Genomic DNA, 17,091 nt, shown 5'->3' with positions numbered 1-17,091 from the left:
AATGTCAGTTTATTCTCTTTAAGCAATTTTTAAAAATCTCTTGTCTGGGTGGTGTAATTTTTATCTCTCCTGTCTCTAACCCAGTGTTAGTTCCAGTCACTATGCACACAACCCCACACTGACCCAGGGTCCCATCCTGGGGTCAGATACTCCCTGTCACACCCTGCTGGCCGCACAGGAGGGCATGGCAGAAAAGCAGTACTTCAGGCATCTGACACCGTATCTCAAGTGGTCGCTGAAACCCAGCCTTGGCTGGAGCCGTGATGAGGTGCAACCACTCTCACCACCAGAAGCCACTCCCAGCTACACTAACCAATGTCACTTTGACGTCACCAGTTTCCTTGGTTTTTGTCCCTGTCCCACCCCTGTGGTTCTTGCACAAGAGGCTGATTCACAGCAAGGAGCAGGCCTTTTCTTTGGAGGTGTGACTGGGGCCAGGAACCTGCTCCAGGGTCTGCTGCTGGGCCAGTCGTGAGTCCCACGGGGCCACAATTCCTCCTCTTGCTTCTAAAACAAATTTTTTAGAAAAGATTTATTTATTTATTTGAGAGTCAAACAGAGAGAGGAGAGGCAGAGAGAGAGAGAGAGAGAGATCTTCTGTCTGCTAGTTCACTCTCCAATTGGCCACAACAGCTGGAGCTGCCTCGATCTGAAGCCAGGAGCCAGGAGACTTCTCCCAGATTCCCATGCGAGTGCAGGGGCCCAAGGACTTGGGCCATTCTCTACTGCCTTCCCAGGCCATAGCACAGAGCTGGATTGGAAGCGGAGCAGCCAGGTCTTGAACCGGTGCCCATATGGGATGCCGGCGCTTCAGGCCATGGCATTAACTCTCTGTGCCACAGCGCTGGCCTCCTGTAAAAAAAAGATTTAAGGATTCATTTATTTATTTGAAAGGTAGAGTTACACAGAGAGAAGAAGACACACACACACACACACACATGAAGAGAGAGAGAGAGAGAGAGAGAGAGAGAGAGAAAGAATCTTCCAACTGCTGGTTCACCCTCCAGATGGCTGCAATGGCCAGAGCTGAGCCAGGCCAAAGTCAGGAGCCAGGAGCTTCATCTGGGTCTCCCACATGGGTATAGGGGTCCAGGCACTTGGACCATCTTCTGTTGCTTTCCCAGGCACATTAGCAGGGAGCTGGATCAGAAGTGGAGCAGCCGGGACACGAAGCAGTGCCCATGTGAGATATTGGTGTTGCAGGTAACTGCTCAACCCACTATGCCACAATGCTGGCCCCAATTTCTCTTCTTTCATAGGGGATTTTTTTTTTTTTTTGCACTAAAATGAGTTCATCTTTTAATTCCATTTCCTACACACCCTTTGGGGTACCCTTGTATGTTTACATAGAGTGGGAGGCGCCAAATTCTCATCTCCTATAGAGGTGACTCAGTGAGGTGACACTAACAGTGGGGAGAGGCACTAGGAACACAAGCCTGCTGTTTGGAGTGATGCAGATAAAAAGAACGCTGATATCAATGGCTCGGAACCCAAACCCTGGGCTGTGAGAGTTACCCACTGACTTTCTCCTGCTTCAGACCCAAGATCTTGCTTCCCCTGCTGGTCTTTCCAGCATGCTCCCCCCAAGACGCCCCCAGTCACTGGCTGGTCCTAATTCCGCCTCTCACAGCTCTGCCCCCTGCCTCCAAACTCTCACCCTCCCTGTTCAGGAGGAGCCAAGTTTCCTGGGCAAGGTGGAGGGACATTTCCCTGTGTTCTCCCTGTGTCACCTCCCCATTGCCAGCAGGTAGCCAGCCCCCAGGCATGTTCTCGCGGAAGGCATTTTTGCAAAGCAGGCTTGATGTGCCTTTAAGAAAAGCCAAGCTCAGGCAAGAACTTGTGCTGATGTCCTGCAGGGGGCGCCTTTGAAAGCCACAGAAAACAAAGCCCCCTTTCTGGGGCCAACCCTCCTCTGGGCACCGCGGGCTGGAAGTGGGGAGATCACAGCAAGCCTACGACAAAACGCCGGCCTCCTGGCACCTCTGGGCCACCTGAAACAGACCCCGGGCTCCCTGCCTTGCCAGGGACTGCTGCCCTGGGCTATTACGCTGCAAGTGCAGGTCCCTGTGGCCTGTGCGCTTGGAACTGGGCTGCCTCGGTGGGAGTTTAAGTGGTGGACAATGAGAACGAGCTACAGGACAGGAAGGGAGGGAGCTCTCCGTGGGTTCCATGTCGTGTAGGATCCCAGGACCCCAGGACACCTTAGCATGGTCCTGGTGAAGGTGCGAGGGTCCCGAGGTTAAAATAAAATTGGTTTAGGAGCAAGACTCTAAGCCGGGGGAGCATGTGTCCTCGGTGGGTTCCAGCGTCCAGTGCTCCTGCAGCCTAGGTGTTGGGCGGGGCCCTCAGCAAGGGGCTTTTGTACCTGTGGTGGCCTTGGCCAGAGGAGCCCAGGCCGACATGAGACCGTGCCGGAAGTGCTGAGAGTCACGGGCAAGGGGGAAACCAAGACCCCAGACAGTGCCTTTCCCCCCAACTTTTATTTATTTATTATATTTGAGAGGGACAGAGACAGAGACAGAGAGAGATCTCCCACCCATCGGTTCATACTCCAAATGCCTGCAGCAGCTAGGACTGGGCCAGGTGGAAGGCAGGAGCCAGGAACTCATTCTGGGACTCCCACAGGGGAGGCAGGAACTCAAGGACTTCTGGCACCACTGCTGCCTTCCAGGGTGTGCCCTGGCAGGAAGTGGGAACCAGGAGCCGAGCCAGGACTTGAGCCAGGCACTTCAGTATAGACTGCGGGCAGCCCCACAGGCATGTGAACCACTTCATGCACTGCCTGTTCCAACACAGTGCCTTCGATACAATGCTGGGTACTCCCAGCCTCACCCCACCCCATCCCACGATCTCCTGCTCTTAGCTCAAAGCTTCTTTACAAACCCCCGCTTACCAAAACCAACTCCCTAATGGAGGAGTGGTCGCTTATCTCCTCCACAGATACCATCTCGATATTCAGTCTCGTCTAGAGTGTTTTCCCCAGGAATCCCAGGCCCTAAGCAAAAACTCGTGATCATCGATTTACCATCTTCAGGGTTCCCCAAAGCTCTGGGGGCTGGCGTTGTGGTGCAGTGGGTCAAGCCCATATTGGAGTGCTGGTTGGAGTCCCTGTTGCTCTGCTTCCGATCCAGCTTCCTGCTACTGGGCCTGGGGAGGTGGCAGATGATGGCCCAAGTACTTGGGGCGCTGTCACCCAAGAGGGAGACCTGGATGGCGCTCCCAGCTCCTGGCGTTGACCTGGCCCAGCCCTGGCTGTTGTGACCATTTGGGAAGTTCTCTCTCCCTCTCTCTTGCCACTCTGCCTTTCACACAAGTAAGTCTGCTTTGTTTTTAAAGATTCCCAAAGGTGCTCTGTGCTTTGCCACAAATGCCCAGGGTCAGTGCCTGGCTTGCTGCACACTTGCACTCTGGGTGAGCGGATCCAGGCGTTGGAGGCTGCATAACAGGAGGAAAGGGGTGACCACACATGGTTTGGGCTGATTAAGACTCAACTTTTGAGGCTGGAAGGGGTCCTTGGATTCATGGTCACTCACTCGCTGAACGTGATCAGGAGAAGGCTGAGGGTGGGAAGACTCCCGTGTGTGCCTCCCACCTGTCCCAAGTGAGACACAGCTGCTGTTAACCCGCAAGGAATGCAGGGTCGAAAGCACTTTTTTTTTGGGGGGGGGCTGGCGTTGTGGCGAAGTAAGCAAAGCCTCCCCTGCAGTGCCGGCATCCCATATGGCCGCTGGTTCAAGTCCTGGCTGCTCTTCTTCCAGTCCAGCTCTCTGCTATGGCCTGGGAAAGCGGTAGAAGATGGCCCAGGTGCTTGGGCCCCTGCACCCAAGTGGGAGCCCCAGAAGAAGCTCCTGGGTCCTGGCTTTGGATCAGCCCAGCTCCAGCTGCTGTGGTCATTTGGGGAGTGAACCAGCAGATGGAAGATCTCTCTCTCTCTCTCTCTCTCTCTCTCTCTCTCCCTCCCTCCCTCCCTCCTCCCTCCCTTTCTCCATAACTCTGCCTCTCAAGTAAATAAATCTTTTCGAAGAAAGGGGGAGCCCACTCTTCTGATGGTAAACGGAGCCCCAGGAGGAGAGAGGAGCTCAGCTGGCTCTCAGCCTGGGGTGCACGCATGCAGGCCTCTGTGGGGCAGTGTGGCAGAAGCTGCCAGAATCTGTCTAGGGGCACAGGAGTGTGTGGGAAAACATTCCAGTCGGAGGCCAGGCACAGCCTCCAGGAGAGGCCCAGGCAAGACCAGTTTGACTCAACAAGAATCTGTCCGCCCTCAGAGAGGAGTGAGCGGAGGTCAAGCGTGGCTGCCATCAGACGGACTCCCTCACCCGGCGCCCTCCTGGCTTCTGCGGCCGAGCGCACCCCACCTTCGGGTTCCAGTGGAAGAAGTGGCTTCCCCACAGGCTTGGGCTTTGGGCCATGCAGCAAAGCCTAGCGCTTTTCCTGGCACTACATGGCAGAAGGTGGTGCCATGGTGGCACCTTACCAGGAGCCCACTTACCAGCACGGTGGGGTCCGGGAGCCACAGCCATGCTTCCCAGTGGTGGCACCCAGGGGAGGCAGCAGAGCCGGGTGGGATCTGACTGCGGACCCCAGTGGGGGCACAGAGGGAGCGCAGATGCTTTCACCCAGAGTCCACAGGGGACACCAGCCTGGCCTCCCCTGCACCTATGTGAGCTTTAGAGACAGGCGGCCAGGCTGGGCAGGTGCAGGATAAGAAAACGCTGGTCCTCAGGCCCTAGGCCCCAGGCAGGGCTTGACCCAGGAGGTGCAGCATCTGGCTCCTCCAAGCAGCTCTGGACAATGGTGCTGGACGTTGGCGAAAGCCCACAGGAAAGTCAGAGAAGAGATTGGGAGTCCACCGCAGAGGGAGCCAGTGGAGCACCCGAGGACAGCCACGTGTAAACCCGGAAAACTGTAAAGAGGAGCAGTGAACCCCCTCCTCTCAGCACTGGGCCCTCAAGCCGCAGAAATGTGATGGAGAGAGCTCGGACCCAGAGGAGCACGGAACAGTCCTCCTCCTGGGGGTGATGCTAGCGAGTTCCCCTGGCCTAACGGGGCCTTGGCCAGCCCCCAGTCCCAGCCCCATCCCCACCTGCTCCCTCCCCAGCCTTCGTCCTGGCCAGGCTGACCCGCTACTGACGCTGGATGGTATGGCTGCCTCCCCTGCAGCCAAGACTCAGGAAACCCGAGTGGGGTCCCAGGCTCTGCCGTTCCCCCAAGCTCCAGAAAGCATTTGTGGGCTTGGACTCAGCAGAGAACACGTCCTGAGAACCTTCCCTGCCCCGTCCTTGCCCTCTGGTAAAAAGAGAGCCTCAGCGTGTAGAGACCTGAACAGCAGCCGAGCCCCCGCCTGCCTGCGCCTCTGACTGCTTGCAGCAGCTGTCCCTCCTGCTCACCCTAAGGACAGATGGACAGACAGACAGACGGATGGAGGGACGGGGCCTCCCTGGGCGCGCTCCTCCCATCTTTGTTCTGCCTTTTGAAAAGTCTCCGTGGGGCCGGCCTTTCTCGGTAGCTCCCAGCAGATGAGCAAAGGGCTCACAGCTGAAGGGCGGAGCCAGCTTCCAGGGCGGGGAGGACTGCTGGGCTCCCGAGGTGGAAGTGGCAGAGGGCACAGACCGCCGCACGGATGGACCTGCTGCTTTCTCCCTGTGCCGTGTCTGAACATACGCAGACGTCACGTGTGTGCTGACGTCAGGCGCCCTGTGCTCACACCTGGGCCGAGCCCCAAGAACCTGATCACCTCCCTAAGTAGGGGAGGGTTCACACATGGCTCTGACTCAAGAGCCCTTTGAGCTGGTTCTTCTTTCTCTCTTCCCTTCCTCCTTCCTTCCTGCCCTTTCTTCCTTTTTCATTTCTTAGGAGAGCATAACAGAGAGATCTTCCACCCGCTAGTGCACGCCCCATACGGCCTTAATAGCCAGGCAGGGCCAGGTGGAAGCCAGGAGTCAGGAACTCCATCCGGGTCTCCCTCGTGAGTGGCAGGTGCCCAAGCACTTGGGCCATCTTCCCTGCTTTTGCAGGTGCATTAGCTGGGAGCTGGATGGGAAGCAGAGCAGCTGAGACTGGAACTGGCCTCTGACATGGGGTACTGTTGCCACAAGCGGCACTACAGTGCTGACCCTCTTTTTTTCTGCCTTCTTTCCTTTGTCCCCAAAGGGCCAGCGAGCCTCACAAGTACACCGTGACTGTTGTTCTTGGGGAGAGCTGTAAGGTTAGGAACTCACTAAGGTCTGTGAATGACTGTGTCTGAATGGTGTCACAAAAGCTACTGCTGGAAACTTACGTGATGCCAGGGGTGGCTGGGGCCTGGGTGCAGAGATGTACATTTGAATGGGGGGATGTACATTTGAATGGGGGGATGTGCGTAAAGGAGGGTGAGTGGGCCTCCCAGAACAGAAGCCTGCACTCTCCAACTACGATTGCTCCTCCATGGGTGTCCAAACCACCCGTCCATCCTGCAGCCCACGCCTGCAGGAGCAGATTCCTTCACCCGAGTCTCTCTCTGCAGGAGGAGAAGCACGTGCTATTGGCTGTGTTCCTTGGGCTGCCTGGGAGCCTGATGGGTGTGGCGCAGTGTTGAAGCTGTCCAGCCCCGCCCGCCTGCTGGGTGGCACTGCTGCGTCACGGGCTGGCCAGCAGGGGAATGCTTTTCTAGTCCGTGGCTGCTAAGGGGTGGCTAAACTCCAGAGATAAGAGCCCAGCCTGACTGCTTTATTTCTCTGACAGCGACTCGGAGGTCTCTGCCTCTGTGCTCTGTGAAATGCGTGTGCCTGCTGCCCGCAAGTTGGAACAAATCAGCTGTCCGCTTCCTCATCACCGTAGTGTGTGACGTGCGCTCACGCTGCTCAGCGGGCTCGCATTCCAGGCCGCGTTGAACCACTTGAACCGAGGGGTCTACACCAGCGAGGCTTGCACTGGGGGAGCAATCAGGGCGCTACAGGCCAGACAGGAGGCAGGCAACCCAGCCTGACAGTGCCTCCCAGGTGACGCCTCAGTGCCCTGCTGCCCGGCACTGTGACACTGCCTCAGCTGACCGCAGCCCCCTGGACCTTCTGATCCAGGAAGTCTTAGGTGGATGCAGGGAAGGTGTGTTTCTAGTAAGTTCCCCGGTAGTGCGGATGCTGCTGGCTGGAGGAGGGCACAGCGAGAAGATGCCCAAGGCCTTCTGGCTGACTCCAAGTCATCGGAGATTCCAGGGTCCCCCGCCCAACACCGCCAGTGTCTCCCACACTGGGCTGCAACACTGAGTGGAAGAAGCACCTGGTTTATGGTCGCAAATGGAGAAACCACATCCTGCACTTGTGGTTCCCCATGCTTATGGCATCGTGGACTTGTCTAAGATTTTTTAAAATATATTAGGATCATATAAATGATTTTTATTTGTTTGTTTTTAGATTTATATACCTATTTGAAAGTCAGAGTTACAGAGAGAGGAAAGGGAGAGAGAGAGAGAGAGAGAGAGAGAGAGAGAGAGAGAATGAGAATGAATCTTCCTTCTGCTGGTTCATTCCTGAAATACCTGCAACAGCTGGGGCCAGGCCAGGCCAAAGCCAGGCGCAGGACCTCCATCCAACTCTCCCCTGTATGTGGCAAAAGTTCATGTGCCTGACCATCATCTACTTCCTCCAAAGTACATTTTCCAGGAAGCAGGAGTGGGACTGTATCCCAGGTACTCAATATAGATGCAGGTATCCCATGTGTCATCTTTTTTTTTAAAAAAAGATTTATTTATTTATTTGAAAGGCAGAGTTCCACAGAGAGAGGAGAGGTCTTCCATCTGCTGGTTCACTCCCCAGATGGCTGCAATGGCCGGAGCTGCACCAATCCAAAGCCAGGAGCCAGGAGCTTCTTCCAGGTCTCACACGCAGGTGCAGGGGCCCAAGGACTTGGGCCATTTTCCGCTGCTTTCCCAGGCCATAGCAGAGAGCTGGATCAGAAGTGGAGCAGCCGGAACACGAACCGGTGCCCATATGGTGTGCCGGCACTGCAGGCGGCGGCTTTACCTGTGATGCCACAGCACCAGCCCCTATACTTATATATTTTAAAAAATATATTTATTTATTTATTTGAGAGGCAGAGAAACTGGAATAAAGGACAACTAGGGAGAGCTCATATATTTGAGGACCTGGTTCACTCCTCAAATGTCCACAATGGCAAGGGCTGGCCTGGGGTCAAAGGCAGGAGCTCAGAACGCAATGCAGGGCTCCTCCCTGGGTGGCAGGGACACAATTTCTTGGGCCTCGCTGCTGCTTCCCAAGGTTTGCACTGCAGGAAGCTGGAGTCAGGAGCAGAGCTGGGCATTAAGCCCAGGTACTTTCAAATGGGATGTGGGCATCCTAGCTGGCAGCTTAACCACTCGGCTCAACGCCCACCCCTACATGTTTGAGAGGATTCACAGCGTCCTTGAAACACTCAGGGACCCAGGTGGAGAATGGCGAAGTTTTTTCTTTTTTTTTTTCTTAATTTTTTTTGACAGGCAGAGTGGATAGTGAGAGAGAGAGACAGAGAGAAAGGTCTTCCTTTTTGCCGTTGGTTCACCCTCCAATGGCCGCTGTGGCCAGCTCATCATGCTGATCCGAAGCCAGGAGCCAGGTGTTTCTCCTGGTCTCCCATGCGGGTGCAGGGCCCAAGCACTTGGGCCATCCTCCACTGCCTTCCCGGGCCATAGCAGAGAGCTGGCCTGGAAGAGGGGCAACCGGGATAGAATCCGGCACCCCAACTGGGACTAGAACCTGGTGTGCCGGCGCTGCAAGGTGGAGGACTAGCCTGTTAAGCCACGGTGCCGGAGAACGGCAAAGTTTAAAAAAAAAAAAATTGGGTGATTCTGATTTTAATTGCGAAGTTGAGCTTTGTGTAGAAGTTAATCTTGTCTGAATGCAACTGTGCCCCGGGGAGCTGGAGCAGAGGGCTCCTGGGAAAGGCCTCCCTCCACCAGGCAGGACACTGGATGCCACTTCCAGCTGCAGGAAGATCTCTGGCACCAGAGTAAATGCAACAAAGGCTTATTAAGCACACACACATGTGCACACACGCACACATGTACATACATGTACAGGTAAACACACATGCAGACACACACATGCACATGCACGCTCACATGCCCATGTGCACACACATGCACACACTAGCACACACACATGCACATACACATGCACACACGCAGGAACACACACATGCTCACTCACAGACACGCACACGCTCACACACACATACACACACACACATATGGGCACACACGCACACACACACTCACACACATGTGCAGACGTACACACGTGCACGCGCACACACACGCGCGCACTCACACATGCGCACACGTGCGCATGCACACACACACACCCTGTGCTGATTCCTAAGCCTCTGGTTTCCCCCATCAGACCACAAGGACCGAGCACGGCAGATCTTTCTTTGCTTAATCACTGTGATTGCGTCGTTGAACTGCAATCAAAGGGTGGAATTTTGAAAGAAAATTGCTGTGCTTGTGTTCCCGGCACTGTGCTGCAGGGAAAGCTAAGAAAAAGAACCTTCTGTTCTGGCCAGGGCGGAGGGACGGGCGGCGGCCAGAAACAAGGCCATCGGTGACTGGGACAGAACCATGGCTTTCCATCCCGGCCCTGATGGGCAGCCCGTGATGGCGTCCTGGCAGAGCCCACCTCTGGGCCCTAACGGCTGGGGGGTTGACCAGCCGGAGGAGAAGCAGCTTGTGCCGCTTTTGCCAAGTCTGAGGTTGCGTGTCTGGGTGGGAGGGGGTGAGAACAGATGTCTCCCCCTCCCCCTGCCACCATGAAGGCCTTTCCAGCTTTGAGTCCATGACTGTCCAAGAGAGTAGCATAAACAAAGGCCCTGAGGCTGTACCGAGCTGCAGTGGATTCACTGTTTGCCCAGAAGTCCTGTCTGCTCAGAGCAGTGGGTGTGTTCCAGGGGATTAGATGAGAAAGGCTGAGCTTCCCGATGGACTGCATTGTGGTGCTAGGCAGTGGGAGCCATGGCACGTCCTAGGGAAGGGGAGTGCAGTGTGAGTAATCCGACTGCCGAGGAAGCAGTAAGGAGGGGATGGAAATCTGTCAGCCGGCTTCTCTGGCCTGCTCTGTGCCTGGGGCCCGCTGCCCGCTGGTGGGGACATCAGGAGATCAGAGACGGAAGAGAGTGACGTGCAGGTGTTCACTCCCTCCCTGTGCACTGAGCTCGAGTGTGGCCGCACCCCCATAGGTATGGAGAGTCCCGGCCCCACCGGGTCCCGGCCGTTGCCTCCCCTGGCCCAGCTGCCTGAGTTACTGGTCCTTGGCTGTCCTTGATCTCGTGCCCAGCTAACTCTGCATTTCAGGTGAACAATGAATGATGTTTGTACTAAAAAAGGATGCCCCAACTATTACAGGCTCAAGTGTGACTGCAGGTATTGACCCTAAAGTTATCCAGTGTTTGTAAGAAATTCGTGTTTCACTGGACAGCTGGATTTTTATTTGCTAAATCCGGGAGCACTGCTTTAATTCCCTGGAGCCTGCCCATGGATGACAAGTCTCTTTGCAGAAGATTCCCGGGCTCTGGCCCACATGGGAGAGCATTCTAGTCCCCACCACGGCCCTCAGCATTACAGCAGCACACCCTGTCCTTCTTCTTATTATTATTAATATTTTATTTATTTGAGAGAAGAGTAACAGAGAGAGGTGGAGACATAGAGAGAGAGAGGGCTTCCATCCGCTTGTTCACTATCCAGATGGCCACAATGGCTAGAGCTGGGCTGACCTGAAGCCAGGAGCCAGGAGCTTCTTCTGGGTCTCCCACATGGGTGCAGAGGCCCAAGGATTTGGGCCATCCTTTGCTGCTCTCCCAGGCACATTAACAGGGAGCTGGATTAGAAGTGCAGCAGCTGGGACTCGAACTGGCGCCCATATGAGATGCCGGCACTGCAGGCCAGGGCTTTAACTTGCTGCACCACAGTGTCAGCCCCACCCTGCCCCTCTGGGTGAGCCTTTGCCAGGCTTCCGCCCAGTGCCAGGCCTGGCAGCCAGCACCTGCCCCCCACCCCTGCCCTGGTCCCAGAGGCTCCGAGAGGAGCCCCTTTGTGTGATGCGAGAAGCACTGCTTCTCTGCACAGGACAGGGTGCAGGCTAAGCGTGCCTCAGCCTCTCCCACAGACCCCGCATTGTGGAGCCCCTGGGGACACACAAAGCCGGAGAGCTGGAAGTGTGACAGCCCAGGCTCCGCCTCGGGGCAGCCTTACCCTCGAAGCCAGCAGACCTGGGAGGCAGTGGTGACGGTTCAAGTAATTGGGTTTCTGCCATCCACATCGCAGACCTGGGTTAGTTCCCAGCTCCTGGCTTTGACCTGGCCTAGCCCCAGCCATTGTGGGTATTTGGGAAGTGAGGCAGCAGCTGGGGGCTCTCTCTATGTCTACCTTTGTAATTAATTAATTGATATCAAAGTTTGTGGAAAATAGAATTAAAAGATAAGTTCATTTTGGTGAAGAAAAACTTTAAAATCCACACATACAGGGTCTTCAGAAAGTTCGTGGAAAAAACATATTGTGGAAAAAAACTAGGCAAGGATTTTAACTTCTTGTACCAAAATAAACTTATCTTTTGATTTCATTTTTTCATGAACTTTTTGAAGTACCCTCATATATATCTCTCTCCCCTCAAAGCTGGGTCCCTCAAGCACCCGTGTCTGTCCCACTTTGGTCTTCTTAGCATCTGGCCCAGATGCCGGCTGAGGTCCATGTTCCAAAATGTCCAGGGCGTGTGAGCTAACCTGGGTTGACCATGTGACAAAGGTCACGGCATCGTCAGAGCAGGTGCAGTCACTGCGTTTCGAGTTGAGCTTTTTGTTTAAAAAATTGATTGGTTCATTTGATTTGTTTGAAAGGCAGCATAACAGAGAAAGAGAGAGAGAGGAGAATTTTCTGTCTGCTAATTCACTCCCCAGATGACTGCAAAAGCCAGGGCTGGGTCAGGCCGAAGATAGGAGCCTGGAACTCCATCTGGGCCTTGCGCACGAGTGGCAGGTATGCAAGCACCCGGGGCCCCTTCCACTGCTCTGCGTTAGCAGGAGGCTGGGTCGGAAGCCAGAACTTGAACTAGCACTCTAACAGGATGCCAGTGTTGCAGGCGGCAGCTCAACCCCTAGAGCCCCAGCACCAGCCCCTTGCGAGTGAGTCTCAAAGACGAAGGTCTGGCTGTGAGAGGACAGACGTGAGCTCCGAAGGCCTGAGCCGGATGTGGCGCGAAGGTAATCGTCTCAATGACCGTCTTCCGCTACCAGCTACCTCCTCCCCAGCCGTCTTGTGAGCGGAGACAGCGGCTGCGCACAGTGCAAGCCTTATGCTCCCCTGCGTGGCCAGTGCTGGGTGGTGGGCTGGGACAGAGGCCCCCTGCAGGTGGCACCTGGTACTGCCCGCTGCCCTCGGGCACCTCAGTGGTGCCAGTGCCTGTCCTCCAGGCTGGAGCAGTCTGGGCAGAGAACCATTCGTCAGCTCTGGGATGCCCTGGCCGGAAGCCCAGGGGCTTTGAGGGAGGCCTTGTAGAAGGTGTGGAGAAGGGCCTCATTTAGGAAGTCCAGAAGTGTACTCAGACACCCCCACCCCCTCAGCGACAAGGGCCCTGCTGCTGGCACAGGCTGCCCCATGCTTTGGTGCAGACTGGTCTCCGTCACAAACCACACAGCACAAGCTTCATGTGGGCTTTGCAGAATAAACACAGCGAGCCACACCTTGGCCACACAAAGGCCGGAGCCCTCCTGGCCTCAGACCTCCAGGACTGCTCTGTCCCAGCTCGCTCAGGTCAGAGGCTTGGAGCCAGGCTGGGCCACGGAGACACGGAGCCATGGAGACAGGGAGGTGCAGAGCCACCTGCAGACCCAAAGGCCCGCCACCCCTCTGCTGTGAGGACACGAGCCACAGACCACCCCACAGCCCAGATGCCATCTCCCGGAGGCAGGGGGAGAGCTGGGAAGCCGGGAGGTCAGCCTGGCTGACCCCGTCAGGGGCTGAGCACTCGAGAGCCAGAGCACGGTCTGCAGGGATACTTTGACGCCCAGGATGCAGTGCCGTGGACAGACTGGAGGCATTTCACTTCACTCTCTGCTCGAGGGGAAGTGCTTGTTAGGGAGAGCAGGGATCAGCAGGGGCCCTCTGGCAAAGAAGAAAGGCCCAGCAAAGTCCAGAAGTGCATGGGGTCCGGGCCAGTGCTGTGTTTTGGATACTAATCTGCATATTGAATGTCCCCTCAAGGCCATGAGTTAAGGACAAGGTATCAAGGCCGGTGCTGTGGCGTAGCAGGTAAAGCAGCCGCCTGCAGTGCCGGCATCCCATATGGGCATGGATTCGAGTCCCGGCTGCTCCACTTCTGATCCAGCTCCCTGCTGATGTACCTGGGAAAGCAGTGGAGGATGGTGCAAGCTCTTGGGCCCCAGAACCCACATGGGAGACTTGGAGGAAGCTCCTGGTTCCTGGCTTCAGATGAGCCCAGCTCCAGCCATTGTGGCCACTTGGAGAGTAAACCAGTGGATGGAAGATTCTCTCACTCTCTCTCTCTCTCTCTCTCTGCCTCTGCCTTTCTGTAACTCTGTCTTTCAAATAAATAAACCTTAGAAAAAAAAAAAAAAGGACAAGATCCCCAGGGTGACACTACTGGGAGGTACTAGAAACTTGGAGAGGTGGAGCCTGGTGGGAGGGCCTCTGGGCATGGGGCATGAGCACTCAGCAGGGAGTTCCAGAGCAGAGTGGTTATAACAGGTACACTGGGGTCCTGCCTCTCTCTCTCTCTCTCTCTCTCTCCTTCCTGGCTCACCACAAAATCCACCCTCTGCAAGTGCTCTGCCGTCTGCCACGGGGCTTTTGCAAGAGGCTGCATCAAGCTATCTGGACTTTCAGGGTCCAAAGCTGTGAGCTAAATAAGCCTGTCTTTCCTTCCTAAGTAACTTGTCTCAGGTATTTTGTTGTAGTCACAAAACGCTAATACAGACACAGGGGACCGGAATGTTCAGAGGACGATTTTGAGGCGACAACTCTTTTTTTTTTTAAGACAGGCAGAGTGGACAGTGAAAGAGAGAGACAGAGAGAAGGTCTTCCTTTGCCGTTGGTTCACCCTCCAATGGCTGCCACTGCTGGCGTGCTGCGGCCAGCGCACCGCGCTGATCCGATGGCAGGAGCCAGGTGCTTCTCCTGGCCTCCCATGGGGTGCAGGGCCCAAGCACTTGGGCCATCCTCCACTGCACTCCCGGGCCATAGCAGAGAGCTGGCCTGGAAGAGGGGCAACTGGGACAGAATCCGGCACCCCAACTGGGACTAGAACCCGGTGTGCTGGTGCCGCAAGGTGGAGGATTAGCCTATTGAGCCGTGGCGCCGACCAAGGCAACAACTCTATTTATAGAGTGGGTAGGAATTACAGCATACAGATCTGAGTTCTCCCTGCTGGGTAGTTTTTTTTTTAGCAATAAGCTCTCTTTCTGTGGCTACATGCTGGGGGCCACAGGCCCTGGGCTCAGGGAGTGACTTCAAATGAGCCACAGCTCTGAGGCCAAGGGCATCTGTGTATGGAGAGCAGATGGGGGTCCTCTTGACCTTGACTGAAACAGCCACTCCCTACCCAGTGCCACCACCACCCCAGGTGCATCAGAAGTGTCTCCTGGACCCACTGAGGTATCTGATGGGTTCCTGGAGAGATGTCTTGGGGTTTCCCAAGGGGTGGTAAGGACCCTGGCCCAGCCTCCTGGGCTTATTTTAGAAAGGGCCCTGGAGACCAACAGTGGCTTCTCTCCAGGTCTCCCTGCTCTCTCACACTGGGGGCTCTGGTCGTATTCCATTTGTCATCCATCCATGCCCTCCCCGCCCTGGGTGAACAATCTTGGGCACCTGCAACCCGGATGCTGAGAATTTGCTCATTGCCCACCTGATAAAGTTAGACTGCAGCCAGCTCAGTTCTCAGATGTCAGCTCTTCTCTGCCTTCTCCTTCCCTCCATGGACTAATTACGGATCAGGCTCCCTTCGGGCCGTATCACATTGTGTGCCTTAGTGTTTTACCTGCCACCCCACTGCCTGGACTCCAACAAGACCGGAAGCCCGAGGGCAGAGCCCAGGTCTCAGTCACTGCTCGGTATTCCTGGGGTGAGAGGATGAGTGGGGACGAGTGAGTGAAGTTTCCACTTGCTGGGCTGGAGAATAACTGTGACCCACTGCCTACGAGCCGCAGACCCAGGGAAGCTGGTGATGTAGCTCAAAGTCCTGAGAGCCAGAGAGTCCACCATGACGGTTCCAGTCTGAGTCTAAAGGGCTGAAAACCAGCAGAGGGCAGGGCGGGAGGCGATCACAGTCCCAGCCCATGCCATTGGCAGAGAGCAAAGCCCACCTTCCTCTGTCTTTTGTCCTCATCAGGATTCAACAGAGTGACCACTGCCCACCCAATGCTAATCCCTCCCCAAGACATCCTCACAGGCATAAAGTGTAACCTGCCACCTGGGCGTCCAATGGCCCAGTCCGGTTAACACATACAATTAGCCACCACAATAGGGTGCTGATTTGGAAATGGGCATATCAGGCCGTGGATTTGGGTAGCTCTTCTTCCATACATCCGAAATCTCAGTCGTTAGGCACCCCTTGCTCCCTGGAGTATGGTGACAGGAGTAGAGTTTGGGTCTAAAGCTTTTTGTAGACACCTGGACTTTTGTACACCAGCCAACTCTGCTTCAGTCACTTGAACTTCCAGGGAGGATTGGGAGCTAACACACACACGTTTCCTCCTTATCTGGGTGCTTGGTTGGTTTGGGGAAAGTTGCTACAGAAAGAAAAGAAGCAGTTTTAGGGGCTGCTGCGGTGGCACAGAGGGCGAAGCTGCCGTTTGCTATGCTAACATCCCCTATCAGAGTGCTGGTTTGAGTCCTGACTGGTCCACTTCCAATCCAGCTCCCTGCTAATGCACCTGGGAAGGCAGCAGAGGATGGTCAAAGTTCCTGAGCCCCTGCTACCCATGCAGGAGATCCAGATTCCTGCCTTCAGCCTGGCCAAGCCCTGGCTGTTGTGACCATTTGGGGAGTGAACCAGGGGATGGAAGATGGATCTCTCTCTCTCTCTGTCTCTCTCTCTCTCCTCTCTCTCTTTCTTTAACTCTGCCTTTCAAATAAAAACATTTTGTTAAAGAAGCCAGTTTCAAAAAAGAGCTAATCCAAGATGAATTAAGCTTTCATAGCTCTAGGAGCAGGGAAAATAAAGAAATGTCAGTCTCAAGGATCCTCAAATACACTTTCCCAATGGTTTAATAAGTCAGGTTATTGCTAGTCTGAGCATAAAAAATGTTTGATAATATAGATTTAATTTCACACGACCTCTGGCAAGTGTCCTGACTCTTGAATATAAATGTGCAGAATTTGCTCTCCTGCAATAGGTCTTGCTCCAAAGCCAGTAATGATGTCACTCAGTGTGGCTCAGGGTGGGCTAACGTAGAAGGGGATGTTCTGTGTTCCTGTGGCTCCCTGTGTTCCCATTGTCTGCAAGGGATGGGCAGAATTATCAACAGATTTTTTTTTTATTTGACAGGTAGAGTTATAAACAGTGAGAGAGAGACAGAGAGAAAGGTCTTTCTTCCATTGGTTCACTCCCCAAATGGCCGGCATGGCTGGTGCTGTGCCGATCCGAAGCCAGGAGCCAGGTGCTTCCTCCTGGTCTCCCATGCGGGTGTAGGGCCCAAGCACTTGGGCCATCCTCCACTGCCTTCCCGGGCCACAGCAGAGAGCTGGACTGGAAGAGGAGCAACCAGGACTAGAATCCGGGGCCCATATGGGATTCCGGCGCCGCAGGTGGAGGATTAGCCAAGTGAGCCACGGCGCCGGCAACAGATGGTTTTAACACTAGTCACCAGCTTCAGCTCATGTGATTCACTCCTTCCCTGAGATGGCCGTCTGTTTGAAGAAGTGAGAGGAGCAGGAGTGCTGGAGAGAAGTGAGAACTTACAGTCATACAATCTCTTTCAAGTGGCAGGCACTGTGCCGGGTGATTTGTGTGTGCTGCATGTGTGGCTCAAGCAGATGGTGTACTGTCCAGTGTCTAGATATGCGAAGGATCTGATATTTTTTTGTACTTGCAGTCCACAAACCTAGCCTGCCACAGC

Source organism: Lepus europaeus, chromosome 13 (genome assembly GCF_033115175.1).
Source record: "Lepus europaeus isolate LE1 chromosome 13, mLepTim1.pri, whole genome shotgun sequence".
NCBI classification, from domain to species: Eukaryota; Metazoa; Chordata; class Mammalia; order Lagomorpha; family Leporidae; genus Lepus; species Lepus europaeus.
This window is presented reverse-complemented; position numbering follows the sequence as displayed.